Raw genomic sequence first — 6,000 nt, 5'->3', positions numbered from 1 at the left:
GGTTGCCCAATTCTTGGGCCACTCCCTCGCTTCTTCTATACCATCGTCTATCTCATCTTCTTATTCTCCTTTCTAATCTCTAAATTAAACCTCAATCAATCCATCCTCATTATTCTCTTTCTTCTCTATCTTGTCCTCTTCTCTATCACTCTAACCCTTCCATTAGAATCCCTATCCCATACATTTACTAGGAGGAGGTTACCAAAAGCGAATTCTAAGAGCCATTTTTAGTGGGAATCTAAGTGATAAATTGAATTTTGAGGGGGCTGAATTCCAACGGCACTGCTGGACAGCCAGAGGGATTTCGAAATGATCTAAGAAGGCTAAGGCTCAGATGCATTCCACGAACTCTACCGGTAAGGTAGGTGTACGAGTCCACCTCTTTATCGCTTTAAAATCATCTCGCCGTTGGACACCTATCTACATGTGGAATGCGAGTGCACGCATACACGTGGGTCGAGCGGTTGTTTGAGAGGGGTTTCATTGTGCCCGGGTCCCCGAGGGAGCCCGAGTGACAGTAAATCCAGGCCCGACCAATCTATACTCTTTATATCATTGATGTGGTTTGATGAGTTGTGTCTCCTCGCACTGTGGTGGCTCGCTGCATACCTAGACCTTGGTTGCCCTTGGGCATCTTGGCCTTGATTATTTAGGTATGGTTGGCCTGACCTAGGCTATTCCAGCCTTGGCCGACCTAACCTTGGTCGGCCTGGCCCTAATTGACTTGGGAGAGAGAGTCCAATGGGTTTTCCTGGTGTTTGACAATGCATGGGCCTCATTTTTTGCCCAACTCCTATGACAGGCTCGAGGGCCTAGGAGTTCTTGAAGGATGGTTTCGGGTCTTGTCCCTTGACTCTTTAAGGTTTTCCTTGCTGCACAGATCTCATAGCCTAGGCTAGATTGGTGAGATTCTGTAGGGTGAGGTATGTGAATATTAGTCTCAGACAATTGAACGTCCTTGACATGAGTGTAACCGGCTAGGGTTTGGGTCGTAAATCTACAAAATTATGATAAACTGATCCCGAGGCTTTGTTAGCCTCACTTGGACAAGGCCGTGGATATCAGGTTGCCTTTGTCTGGCGAGACTGACATGGTTGTTGAGTATGGATTACAACTAATGCTTAGTTCTGAGACTAAACCTAGACCTAGATCTAAGCATGTGCCTAGACCTGAGCCTAGGCTAGACATGGTTAGATATGGATCAAACATAGGGAAACCTAATCTAGAGATAAAATGGATCTGGGTTTGAACCTGGATGCGAGCCTCAACCAAGACCTGTGTGGACTAGCATTCCGAACAGGGTATGGCCCCGATCGAGAATGGTACAAACCTAGCTTGGGCCTAGGTGCGGACCCAAGTCGAGGATTGGGTCAAATTTGGTATGGACCCTTCCTAGACTTAGTGATGGACCAGGGTTCTGGCCTAGGTGTGAACCTGGACTGAAACCTAGGTTAGAATGGGCATGTGCCCTTCATAGACCTAGTGACGTACTTGAAAGTCGGACAATTTAAGCCGGGCAAGTGTATACTGATTATTTTTTTTCTTTCGTTTCTTTTTATCACCACCCAGATTACTTACATATGTCCAAATATATAATGAGAAACAATAAAAATACAAAGAATCCCAATGACTCTCACTTGGTACCACTTTAATAATTATTTATTACACAATCACAATTATATAAACTTGATATTGGGATCATGAAACACATAATACTCCTGGGAACAAGAAAACATAAGACTTCAAACCATAAAGAAGATTGCCAAAAGGTTACCTCAACTGGACTTTACATACCCCACTCCGAGTCTCCTCCTACAATGGTACACATAATCAATGGTCTATCTTAGATCTTTGAAGCATGGAAAAGTCTTGGCTATAACTCTTAACTAAATCAGAGAGCAATGGAACAATAACACAAAGGTGTAAGACCTCAATACCATAATATGGGTGTGCACCATATGCATGGCGCGTGCCCCTATTTATTATTCCAAGATATTGGTAGCGAGAGGGTTAGAGAGATCAAGAAAGATGAGAGAGAGAGGTGAGAGGGTGGTGTGCCACTATTTAGGAGAGAGTGAGAGAGATAGAGAGAGGTGTAGAGATTTTATAGAGAACGAGCCCTTATTTACAGACTTTCTTTAGGGTTAGGTTTTATTAGAGTTAGCCATCTTTATGAAGATTAAATCCATACCATTGATCATGATCATAGGAGACCTGTGGGGTGAGAGATCTGAGCCATATAATCTTTAGATCAACCGTCATGATTTAAATGAAAGTGTTAGAACCTTATCTTTCCACTTCCTTAACCTAATCCCATCAAACAATAAAAATATGATGTATTAAAAATATGCAAAGTATATGATACTTTCCTATCTCTTGTATAAATCTCTTATACATGCTATCTTTGAAAAACTTCTCAAATATCTAAACTTGCCATAATCTTTAAACTTGAGTGAGTGCCTCATGGGCCATCTCATTATAATAGGAGGGTGCATCTAAAAGAGGGGTGTAACACCTATGATGGCCCCCACACGCTCCCTCATGCAAGTTTTATGGTGGGCCCTATATATTAAATGAATTAAATTGACTTAACAGTTCCCATGACCCACAGACCATCACAATGATTCATAATTAAGTCGCCAAAGTCTGTCAATAGGTGAGGGGATACAATCTCAGTCTGTGGATTACAGGTTATTCCCTGAGAGGATTTCAAATATGAGATCACCTGATTTATTGCTATAAAACTAGTTAATTGACAATTTGATAGAGCTTGTGTGGATGACAATCGAATTATAATTTAAAGGCCAATTAACCTGTGTAAGCCAGTTCTCCTTTAAATTCTTGATCTATTTGCCAAAAATAGAAGATCTTCTATTTAGATTAAATCTAATTAAAATAAGCAAAATTAACTAGAAATTAAAGAATAAATGATAGGAAATTTACCTACTTGGGCCGGTTGGCTCAGGATGCCCATATTGGAGGATGTCTCCCGTATCAAGACCACTGATTGTTTACACCTCTTGCCTTCAATTTTATCTTTTAAACTTTGTTGAATTCCTTCAATTTTACAATTTTATCTTTTAAACTTGGTTGAATTTCCCTCTGAGATTTGTTTAAAACATTGGCTATGGATGATTGAGAGTGGTTAAAACTAAATTTAGGGTTTTGTAGCTTAGATACATGGCTTTTATGATTTAAGGTTTGAAGGATAAAACTCTAGGCTAGGATTAAAAAGACCTAGGCTAGGCCTTTCTTCTAAGGAATTTGGTTTAGAAAACTAGGGTTTGAAGCTCTAGAGGGTTAGGCTTCCTATCTAAAGTTAGATCTCTAAATCTAAGATTATGTGTGTTCAGAATAATTCGTAATAGAACCCTTATGTAGATTTCAAAAGTTGGTTCTAAATCGATTGGGAATGATTTGTATTGCATTCCTACAAAAAGGTTGAGTTGACTGGTCAAACAGGGTTAAACGCCACAGTATGCAGTGTTTGGGCAAAACTGGACCAAATGCCATGCCTAGGGTTCTAGGAATTCAGCCACATGTTTTTTAGGGTTCGAGTTTTAAATGCCACGATTTGTGGCGTTTAGGGGTTTCTGGTCCAAATGCTATGTATGAGATTATTTTCAAGGTCTTAAGATTGGATTCCCTGAAGCATGGCGTTTAGGGCTTTTTGGTCAAGACGCCATGGCGCCTGGGAACCTTGGGGCTCAAATTTTGGGATTTCCCATTTCTTTTGATTCTTATCTTAATTTTATCACTTATTGATCAGATTATCCTAAAACCCCATATCTTAAGTTGGTTTTCCTATTTTCTAGTGTTTAAGATTGTTCTAGATTTTAAAATAGTTCCTAGGGTTTTAGGATTATTTAGGAGATTCTCCAGATTGTTCTAGAAGGCTAGGACCATAGTTCAAAGGACTATGGACTATAGGAAGGGTGATCTAGGGTGTACTAGGTTAATGTGGCCCCTAGAGGTCTACTAGGCATTTTTAAAGCATTTATTTAAGGGTTTAAAAATTAGGAAACAAAATAGAGAAAAATAGCCAATTTCAAAATGGGGTGTCAAAAGGATTCTTTTAAAGGATCATGGATTCATTAAATTAATCTGCTTTGATCTGATCGAGGCTCCTATTTTGAGCGCCCAAAGGTTTAGGTAGTATTTTCTATTGCTTTATTTCTTTATTGTATTTCAAGGCTTATCTTTTTGGTATTTTATTTCTTTATAGTAGTTTTATTTTATCTCTCTTGATTGTGATGAGATATACAGCCGGCACGGCCGACGATCCATAGAAGGTTCGATCTCTATGTGAGATTTGATTGTCCTAGTGCTTAGGTTCTCGAATCATATTTGCATTTATTTAAAATTTTTGTGTCGACCTTGGGCTTCCGAAAAATATTTGAGAAAAGATGTATTTTTTATAAATATTATGATACATATTTGTCTAGTCTCTCTAGGGGAGGCTGTAGTTATTTTCAATACTGCTTATGTTTACTTTAGTTTTTTGTGTTTATTTAGGGTTTTTTTGAATAATTTTGAGGCATGAAACTTTTTGTAAATGCATGTTATTATTTTCATTAATTAGGGGAAATGTTTTTTTTTTTTGGGTTGGTGGAGTAGGGGTGGGGGTGGTGGTGGTGGTGGGAGAGGAGGAGGGGGGGATTTACTGTATTTTAGACTATGAAATGCCATGTGATACACATATAGAAACCTGACTCTCAGTATTCTCACCTTTTGGATAATTTGGTCAAAATATGTTACAGCTTTATCATATTTTTCACAAATGAATGAAATTTGATTTTTAAAATTTTTAAATATTTTTTTAAGATATCTTTTTGCTAGCTCAATTTGTTTAAAAATTGAAAGTGTTGAACCGATTTGCGTCACCCAATTCACCAGGTCAACCGGAAACTGATAGGTAACCGTTTGAGCCACGCGATCCAGTTTTCTAGACACTGTTCTAAATAGTGGTTTAAAAACCGGATCGTTTTTTCGAATCGGGCACTGCAAAAACCCATTCGGATAGGTGAATCGGTGTTTTCAAATCAAGAATCGGCAGAATTGGTTGGATTCGGCCCTTAAAAAAATTCAAAAAATTTATTAAAAATCATTATAAATGTTTTCTTTTTAGGAATCTAATAAGAAATGAGGGTATTACACTAATAACTTTTATTTTTTTGCATCAATATGTGAATATTGAGATGTTCTTTCTTTGTATGAAGATTCTCATCAAACATTTATTAAAACTTTACTAAATACAATATTATACATTGAAATAGGAATTATTGGTTTGTATTTTATTATTTTATCATCATTTTACTATACCAATAAGAATAAATTTGAAATTTATCTTATAATATCATCTAATTTTAAAATCTAATTTACAACTATAACAAAAAATAATACATTGCATAATTTATAATGTAAATAAATTAATAAATAAACTATAAGATTTGGTTATCATTGTAATTAATATAGTTATTAATAATAATATTATAATATATGTAATTCAAAAAACAAGAGTATGACCCTCACAAATAATAAATTTAATGTATAATAATTAGTGTTGATAGAAATATAGAATTTAGTAACATAAAATTGCACTCATATTTTAATAAAATTAAGAAAATAAATAAAGAATTGCAATGTGGGATAATTGATCAAGTAACTTGAAATAAATTCTAAAGTAGTATGAGTTAGTGATATTTTTCTCTCTTAAAATATCCCATAAACTAGTATTTTTTTTAATGTTCAATAAACGAGTATTAATGTTATTTTTTCCTTTTTTTTAATATCCTATGAGCTAGTATTAATTGTTTTAATCCCAATTAGCTAATTGCCTAATAGTATTAGTCTTTTTTTTTTTGTTGGATACGTAAATTTAAATTTTTTTGGTGAAGGATAGAGGTGGTGGGCCCTATCAACTAATTATTAATTTTAATAATTTTCTTCATTTTTCTCTCTTAAAGTTTGTTTAAAAAATACTATAAATATCTAAAAATA

The sequence above is a fragment of the Amborella trichopoda genome, chromosome 12, assembly GCF_054954075.1.
Source record: "Amborella trichopoda isolate Santa Cruz 75 chromosome 12, AtrichopodaSantaCruz75HAP2 v2.0, whole genome shotgun sequence".
Taxonomy (NCBI): Eukaryota; Viridiplantae; Streptophyta; class Magnoliopsida; order Amborellales; family Amborellaceae; genus Amborella; species Amborella trichopoda.
The sequence above is the reverse complement of the archived record's forward strand: the minus strand, read 5'-3'. Positions refer to the sequence as shown.